Raw genomic sequence first — 9,893 nt, 5'->3', positions numbered from 1 at the left:
CTTGTACCCAGCTTTCTTACACTTAATAAAAAGTCCTGGAATTAATACTTTCCTCTTTTTGGCACTTGATTTTCCAGATACCTATTTCTCTTCATTCCCATAATCTGTAATAGACCTATTGAAGGGCTGTCGATAACCTTTCTAAATTAATCAATACAGTAATCTACTCGTACATGAACATATTTTTGGCATTGGTTGTGGCCTGTAGGTATTCCTATGTGTCTTTACATTTTCCCATGCCTATCTTAACTTGTTTCAAAGGCAGATGTAAATATCTCCCTGTAAACTTTCTGCTTTTGTGTACTTGGAGTCTAAGTCACCTGTATCTTTCCAGGAAGGTGCCTGAGAAAGTTCTTAAACTCTTAAAAGGCTTGAACTATCTTTATTTGTACCTCATGCTTGATTGATGGCTTGGTTGGACACAACTTCTCAGAATTCTGAAGCCACTCTTATTGGTGCAGTGTTTCTGTTGAAACCAGGACCATTCTTTTTCTTGGAGCTTCTTAGAAAATTTTATGAGCTATTTACTGGACATCTGTGTACCTTTTAAAACTAGTCTTATGGTTTAGTAATATCCTATAGGTACTATTTTGATTACTAGTCTGATTTTTTTCTCTAATTTCTTTATTTCTGAAACTTCTGCTGGGAAAATGTTGACTACCCTGAATTAATTCTCAGATTATTTTTCTCTTTATTTCCAGTTTATTCACATTTCCTTTTGTTCACAGTGAGTTCCTTGGATTTTTATCTTCTACTATAGTTTTTTTTTTAATAATTCACAGAGAATTTTTTTTCATTATTTCTTTGTTCTATATTTTCTATATTCTCTTCTTCTTCTATTATGCTCTATTGTACAATGTGTTCATTACATTTTACCAAGCTGTTTTTCCTCTGCTGTTTTTTCCTTGTTGTTTGTTTTGGTCTTTGTTTCTATGACATTTCTCACTTACCAAATAATTCTGAAATGTCTACTTTAAGAATGAAACTCTCAAAGCTGATAACCATATGCTTAAGTCCAATTTGTTTTCACTTAAGCTTAATCACAGAATGGTGATTGGCGGGTGTTTTCAATTTCAGTGTGATGATTTTCCTCAGAAAAACTGGTAGAAAGTAGAGTGAGACACAGGAGGAGACTGAAACTCCTGAAATTGCAGACTTCACTTATTGCTTTGCTTGCATCCTGAAACCGATGCTTTTGAGTCTCCTCAGGGTTTGGGCTCTGTCCCTTAACTGTGCTGCTCAAGCCAGGTAGTGTGCCAGGTAAAGTGCTGCAGCTCCGCCCTGGTTTATTGTGGTCAATTGGAGATAAGAATCTTGTGGATTTACTTCCAGGGCTGAATCCCAAACTTTGAATCCCCATCTTTCAATCTCTGCCTCCTGAGTAGTTAGGATTACAGGTATGAGCAAATGGTGCCTGGCTTCATCCTCCTATTTTTAAAATATACCAGACAGTCATCATTGGATTATCATAGATATATTGTCCATTTAATATTATAGATATCAAATACATTTACAGTGCAATTATATATATATATATTATTTACATACTAGTTGGAAAGAATTTCTGATTATTTTGTGAATTATATTAAAGATTAAGATTCCTAGTTACAAATATATATGTATATATGCACACACATATATGTAACAGTTGCTACTAGAAATCATATATATAATATTTGTATATGTTTCAGATATAAATGTGAAAAAGTGTAAAGGTATAACTGGGTTTTGTGGATAAAAATATTTAAATCACCTTGATTTCCTGCAATTAACATTGATCTAGCTTTTAGATTTTTTTCTAGGTAAATAGTCATTTTCTGTGATTTAATTACTAATTACAGTGAATTTAAATGGCTACCTTTGTACTGTGTATAAAGGTCTTTAGAAAGTAAGAACTAATGCAATGAATGGTTTTGAAGTAGAGTCGGGCGGAAGGGATGGGAGGTGCCTGTTTACACTTTTGGGAGTTCTCCCTACATTGATTTCTTTGACATTCTTAATTCTGTAAGTTGGACACAGTCAGAATGTTTTTGAATAAGTATTTTAGAGCATACATATTTAAAATTCAAAGCAGAGATGATTTGATGTAATTAAATATTTAACTTTTGAAATGGAGGACTATATACTATGTTCATAAATATTTAAAAATGTAACTAGGTATATTATTTTCTGTAATCATTGTACAAACATGTTTGTAAGCAACAAGGAGTCATTCCATTAAATAAAGTTATGAAACCCATGGGATATATTTGTTGTAACGGAAAATGACTAACATTTAAGTGCTGTGTTAATATCCTTTGCTTCGATCAGTAGCCAGGATTATTTCTGGCACAACTTCACTTATGAGATATAGAAAGAGGCCATGAATATTTCTGATATGGATTCTACCCAAAGATGAAAGAATCTCATACTTGATACAACAGAATCAAAATTAATCCTCTTTGTGTTAGTTTATAACTGTGGAAGGGTGCCTTTAACATTAATGAATTAGGTTACACTTAGACCATGTTGAATGAGTATGCAGTGAAATGAGGAAATTGTTTAAGTGGTTTTGTGGCTCCAAATTATAGCTTTTATTTCCCTTAATTGTAGCTGCTGAGCTACTTCAAAAATTGTCATGATTAGCCAGGTGAAAGCGGCTCATCCCTGTAATCCTAGTTAATCAGAAGGCTGATATCTGAGGATCAATGTGCAAAGTCAGCCTGGACAAAAAACTTTACCTGAGGTAAAGGTGAAAAGGCAGTGAAAAGAAAATTTTGCTTATGTAAAGACAATAATTAAAAATATGGGAATTCTTTTTAGACTATTGATCTGTATTATTGAAGATAAAGACAGATTTTGCTAAATATTTATAATGAGGCATGGGACATATTTAATGTCTCTATAATATTTTCTGTTGAGCTCTGTTTTTCAAAAGGGATTTTAATGTGTTTTTAATCTTTAGGAGGTATTTATTCACTGTTTTCCTCTATGATTAAAAAAATCTATAGAAACTTTACACAATTTTAAATAATTGTAAAATAGGCATAATAAAATGAATGCTATAAATTCTCTTCATTTTATATAACTATAATTTAACTATAAAATATGAGTTTAATAAATGAATTTATTGTAGATATATATTTTAAGTATTTTATGCTTTCTTCTTTTTTGGCAAGACATTAAGTATTTTCAGTCCTTTTCAAAACTTTAAATGGAAATTAATTCATTACATTTTCAAATTGTGCATTATTTAATGGCATTGACTTTTAAATTCATTGTGTGGCAATTAAATAAGGTACACTTAGAAAATATTTCCAAGGTAAATATGTGGTTACTTAATAGCTAATATAATATCAAATATTACAGACTCTGTATATATGCCTTCCATTTTTCAGCTGATGTTTATAATGAGCAAGGTTACTTTTAATAAATAAAATAAACATAAATAAAATAAATAAAATAAAATGACATATGAGAAAGGACTGGATACAGTTGTTGAGAGTATCATATGCAAGTATAGCCTTTCCAAATAGTATATTTCACATCAACAAACATGATAGGGCCCTTAAGTTTGGCTGAAGCTATGATACACATGGTATACATTAAATTAACTATACAAATTAAATTATATTAAATTAGCTGTTTGTTGCTCACAAAGCAATGTTTTGAACAGTTTGCATCATATAGTTGTCTGGTGTGGATATGTATATTAAATAGTAGAGAGCCAGACTTGAGTGAAAAAGCCAAGCAAGAATGTGACACCCTAAGATTGAGTCTGGTGCACCCCCGCCTCCTGAAAAAAACTAGCTTGTCTCTTGGAGTTTTAACATACTTTAGAAAATCAATTGAATATTGTAGTTACTAATTTATAGTTCATACCTGCATATTCCATTTAATGCAATGGGAAATAGACATTTGGTTTTATCATGTATGATTGTATGGCCTATATTGCTGACATTCTTGGGAGATGCATGAACTCTACTTAGAAAATCTGATATGAAGGAAACAACATAATCTTTGGGTCTTTTGGCATCCATAGCCCTGGGCTTGTTTTCTGTGGCTGCGACTGCATATACTTTGAGACATTTCTGAAATGTTTGAGCTTCAATTTTCCACTTATATAAGAAGAGAACAAGAATTTTCAGCTTTAAAATTGTTTTGCAGATTGTTAAAAGTACATGTGAAATATTTTTGTGTCTTGTAGAAAGTATGTCATTACCTCAGTGAGAGACATAACGCTTACTGATCATCAATAAGAATTGACTATGTAAAAGTAAATAATTATCTATATTGTCTTCTAATTGGTGAAGCACATCAAATACAAAATATTTAATCTTTTTTAAATCTCTGAGAAACATGTTAATATCATTCTTAGTATCCTGTATATAAATGAGGAAGGTAACACTTGGAGATTAGCTAACAATAACTAGTAAATTATAAAGTAAGCAAACCTATGAACATAAGCATCTAATTTTAGAATCTGTATTTTTAAAAATACAATGAAATTTCAGGTTCTCATTAATAATTAGTCATTTCAAATTCTAGATGGCAAATATATTTACTTGACCTAAAAGTGTGTTAGATAAGTAAATTTCTACTTTGATCTATACTAAAAATCAATAATGTATGTAGCTGTTGGCACTGAATAATTCCTTTTCATTGTGCAATGAGTTATGGTTTCTATGTTTTAACATGCTTGATCTTGGTGAAGGCAGTGACAGGAAAAGAAGGCCTAACTATTTATGAATGTTACAAATGAGAAATTTGAGATCCAAAGAAGTGTTTTGCTAAAGGTGATGCAGTTAATAAATGGTGTAATTTTGTGTCTCCAACTGCAATTTTATAGACCCAGTTTTACACCAACAAACTAAATTTCCTTTTATTTAGCATTGTAGACTAAATATGTTTTATGTCTAAGAATAAATGTTAGAAGTGAATAAATGAGCTGGATGTGGTGACATGTATCTGTAGTCCTAGTTCCATGGGGAGTGAGGTCATTGGGACTGTCTAAATGTGGTCCAGATAATAATCAAGATCCTGTCTAATGTAAGTAAGAAAATAAGTAAATAAAGCAGAAAAAGCTTTAAGTATGGTCAAATGGTAGAGTTCTTATCTAGCAAATAGAAGAGGGAAGGGATAGTGGGAGGTGTAACAATGTTCAACAAGATATGTACTCATTACCTTACTCATGTAACTATAACCCCCTGTACAGTATCTTTACAATAAATTAAATTTTAAAAAGTCAAGGGAAAATACAATGAAACACAAATAAGAAATAAATGACACACAAATTCTCTCTTTTCTCTTCCTTTCTTTGTTTTTTTTTTCTTTCTTCTCTCTCTCTCTCTCTTTCCTTCCTTCCTTTTTTCTTTTGCAGTGACGGAGATTGAATTGAGGTCTAACACATGCTAAACAAGCATTTTATCCTGAAATATATTCCAATCCATTTTACACTTATCTTTTAAAATGTATAATTCTCTTGAAAACAAAAAAAGAAACTATGTATTTATTTAAACTTTCTAGAAACAAAATGATGCTGTGCTGATTTTTACTTAGCAATATATTATAAATAGTTTACATATTCTACATTATGAATTAATGGCTACAGCTTAAGTGTTATCTGTTTTCCTAAGTTCCTAGCTACCACATTTCAGGTAAACATTTTCTATACCCCTTTCTGTTATTTGCTTTTAGTCACATGAATAGAAAAAGCTTTATACTGCACAAGTTCATGTAAGAACATATGTGTGTGTTTTATAATAATACTATAACATTTTCACATATAACTAGTCACTGGTTTAGAATGAATTGACTCACAATTTTTAACTTTATGATGATACAGGGGTGATACTTCAAATCATATTTCAAATTTTGAGTTTTGATTTCCTCCCAGGCTAGCGATAGTGCTGTGTGGTAATTTCTCGGTATGATCCACAGTGATAAGTTTCTCGGGGCCCCATTTTGACAATGTGGGTCCCAGAGAAAACAACTGATAGCTATTAGTACTCAGTGGAGCAGCTAGTGAGTTTTCTCTCTAATTTTGGTCTTCATCCTTAACGAAGATTCTGAACACTGGGAAGACTGATGATGAACTTCCTTCAACCATATTCTTGGATTTCAGGATTCATGTCTTCTATTTGCATATTTAATTTCAGAAAGACAGGCAATATTTTCTTGCTTTTACTTGTTTCTATCAGTTGTGGAAAACTATTTTTACCTGTTTCTTCAGTAGAAAAGTAGATTTTCTTTTGAATTTACAAAATCAATTTTGGAAAATATTGATTTGGCCTTCAAATCTGGCAGTTATAGTTCTCAATAAAAAACAAATTACTACAGAATTGTGTAACTCCCCTTCACACCCAAAGTAATGATTTATATTAAGGTGATCATGCTATCTGCGAAGTTCTGCTTTATGAATATGGGCTTTTGAAACACACAGATCTATAAGCTGAATAATTCTCACCTGTTATAAAATAAACATTTGTAGATATATTTTGGTTATAATTATTCTGTAATTGCAATATGAAGACAAGTTTTGAAATAATGTATTTCTTTTTTTTTCATCTGTGAAGAGTCTTTTTATTAAGATAAATCCAGTAATTTTACGCATACACATATCATTGAAACTGCCCTTTTCAAATAAACATTTGCACTTCTTTGAAAAATGAAATTACAACTTTATACTTTCTGCAACTACCAACAAAGTTATATTTGGGAAAGGTGATTCTAATTCTTAGCATTACATGAAAATAGTCCACCTTCTTTACAAAAGCCACCTAGAGAACCACAAGAAGGCTGAATGAAACTTTCTTTTGGAATCTCCCTACTTTGTGAAATTATTCTCTATATAGGAATAAAATTAAAAAAGGAAGATTTAGCGCATAACTTATAGAAAAGGAATTCATTGACAAAGATGAAAGTATCTCTTATGCATCCACTACAACCATCAGAAGTTTTATAAAGATGTCAAGTTAGGCATTTTGTGACTAATGATCTGTATAACAATGTTTCAAAATTAAATGATACTAAAGAAAAAGCAGCGTTTATAAAATATTTGATAAAAATATTTATTTCTATTAACATTAAAACATGAAGGTATGTTATCAAATTATGAAATTATATAGGGCAGCTTAAACAATACTCTGAGATTTGTTTTCATTTTCAGCTTCTTTTCCAACTTCAGGTTTGTTTTGAACTTCCTTTTCATCTCCTTCATCTTCCTTATCATCTTCCTCTTTCTAATCCTCTTTTTCTTTTTCTTCTTCCTTCTGTTTTCCACTTTCTTTCTCACTTTCACCTTCATTTTCCTTTCTGTCTTCCTCTTCTTGTTCATTTTTTTCTTTATCTCCTTCATCATTTCCATTTCCATCCTTTCCCTCATCTACATTACTTTCCCCATCTCCATCCTTCCCCTCATCTCCTTTATCTTCATCTCCATCCTTTTCCCCATAACCATCTTCTCCATCCTCATCCTTTGCCCCATCAATGTCCTCTCCTCCATCTCCATCTTCTTCCCCATTACCATCCTTTTCTCCATCTCCATCTTTTACCCCATCATCGTCCACTTCAACTGCATCCTTTTCTTCATCACCATCTTCTTCGTCTCCATCCTTTTCCTCATCACTGTCTTCTTTTCCATCTCCATCCTTTCCCTCATCTCTACCCTCTTTTTCTCTGTCTCCATACTTACTTCCATCTCTACCATTTCCTCCAGACTCTTTTCTACCATCTTGTTTCTCTTTTGCATCTCCATCTTCTTTATCATCTCCCTTCTGTTTCAGTTTTTCTACCTTTTCCCCAGATTCTTCCTCATCTCCATAACTATCCTTGTTTACATCTTCCTTCTTGTCTTCTTTGTCCCCTTTTCCATCTTGTGGTTTATCTTATTTATTTTGATCTTTTTCATCTTCTTTCTTTTCTCCTTCCACTTCTTCAATATTTTCATTTTTTCTACTTTGATTTCTTCAGCTCCTTTTTCAGCAACAGGTCGCTCAATAATTTTGGCTTCTCCGTTCTCAGAATTTTCTGTATTGGGTGCTTCCTTGGCAAATTCTTCTTGATCGCTTTCAGACATCATTCTGGTATTTGTATTAGTGTTTTGTTCCATCTCATCATTTTTAGTCATCATTTTCCTTAGAGAAGATGTTCTTTTAGGTTCCAGTTCTGGTATATCAGGCACAGGCAAAGCAGAAAGTCTAGCTGATCTTCTCTTTGGCTCTTTCTTCATATTATCTTGACCTGCAGCCTTTCTTTAGGGCATTGTTGCAGCTCCCTATGGGAGATCATAATAGCAAGAAAAAAAAAAAGGCGAAAGCAGCCACTGCCTGGCACCTCCAAGAGCAACTGAGTTTTCAATGAACTAATTGAAATAATGTATTTCTTAAACATATTGCTAAAATAGTGATAATGATGTTACAAATACACATTTATTCTGTTTTGACCTTTACATTCTAATATCTGAAATTTTATATTCTTAATCATTGACATACAAGAAATCATTGACCTATAAACAACAAAAAACTTGTTTATTGACTTTTAAGAAGTGCAGTTTTATTTTCAAACTGCCTTAAGTATTAGCATTATGAATATAAAACACAGCTGCTTTTCGTTTTACAAAATTCATTTCATTTACTTTTTCTGGAGTCATTTTTTCAGTATCTTAGGAATCTCTTACAATTTTGATATGTTTGGTTAGTATCATAGGAAAGTTATCTGTCAGAAGTTTGAGGTATAGCTCTAAACTCTAGAAATCAATTTTTTGATATTTTTATAATGTAAATATGTAGATATAATCATTTGGGAGTTATACTATCATTAAGTTTTCAACAGTACGCTACTGGCTTTTCTTTTTATGTTTACTTATTGAGAAATGTTTAAGGCCACCAGCTGATTTTGCTTTTTTTGAGACAGCATCTTGTTCTGTATCAAATTCATGATCTTCCTGTTTCTACTTTGTTAGTGCTAAAACTACAGGTCTGTGTCAACATTCCCAGCTTCACTTGCTAATTTTTAGCATCACAGGGGAGTGGTCTAGAGCAGTCTGAAACATTGAAATAATATTTTGAGTTTCTTCTTTTAATATATCTCAACAGAGAGGCCCCCCTGTCAACCCTAAAGTTCATAGTTTGATAAGAGTAATCACAAGACCCAGCAGATAGACTCATGGCTATGTCCTAGTTAATGGAAAGAAAAGAATATGCCAGGGAAGGTGTATCTCTAGTGGGGAACAGAAACACTCTCCAGAGTCCTTATGAAGCAAAGATCACATGGCTAACACTTGATATCTTCAGCAATTAGCTTGGACCACAAAATAGTGTTACCAACCAAGAATGCTGCTTACAGGCATGGTCTGACATTTACCAAATTTATCAAATGTCTGGCATTTTCTAAATTTTCAAACATCTAGGAGAAAAACTGCAGCTCATCATAAGTTGTATTGTTTCCGTAAACCATTTAGATGTTATGAAACAAGTTGGGAATAGTGGAAGACTTTCTGATATCCAATTTCCTAGAGCTAGCCAACAGTCAACCACCAGAGAAGGGCTGTCAAATGATAGCAATCAGTAGCTCTTTTCTGTGCTATCACCTATGCTGTTTATATGGTACTTATTTCCTCTAACACTTTTTTATAGTCTTCTCAAACATTTTGTCAAGCTTTATGTTCCTAATTCTTGTAAATGGATCAATATTGCAGAATTCACTCAGAGAAGCAATTGCTCTCCTTCTCTCTCAGCTGCCATTCTGTATCAAGCTATGTGTTCCTTAACAAGGAGATCTGTTCTCAGAGACATGTCATTTGACAATTTTATGGATATCGAAACATCAGAGAGTGTATTGATATAAATCTAGATGGTAGAGCCAGAGCAACTACATATTTGTGGGATAGCCTATTGCTCCTAGGGACATGCTGC

The 9,893-nt window shown here is 32.4% G+C and overlaps 1 pseudogene; it reads right to left on the bottom strand.

Moving 5' to 3' along the window:
* Nucleotides 1–6,553: 6,553 nt before the first annotated feature.
* LOC122107269 lies at nt 6,554–8,242 on the bottom strand (annotated as a pseudogene).
* Between the last annotated feature and the right edge of the window lie 1,651 nt (nt 8,243–9,893).

Source organism: Dipodomys spectabilis, unplaced genomic scaffold, assembly GCF_019054845.1.
Source record: "Dipodomys spectabilis isolate Male_0828 unplaced genomic scaffold, ASM1905484v1 ptg000050l, whole genome shotgun sequence".
NCBI lineage: Eukaryota > Metazoa > Chordata > Mammalia > Rodentia > Heteromyidae > Dipodomys > Dipodomys spectabilis.
This window is presented reverse-complemented; position numbering and strand designations above follow the sequence as displayed.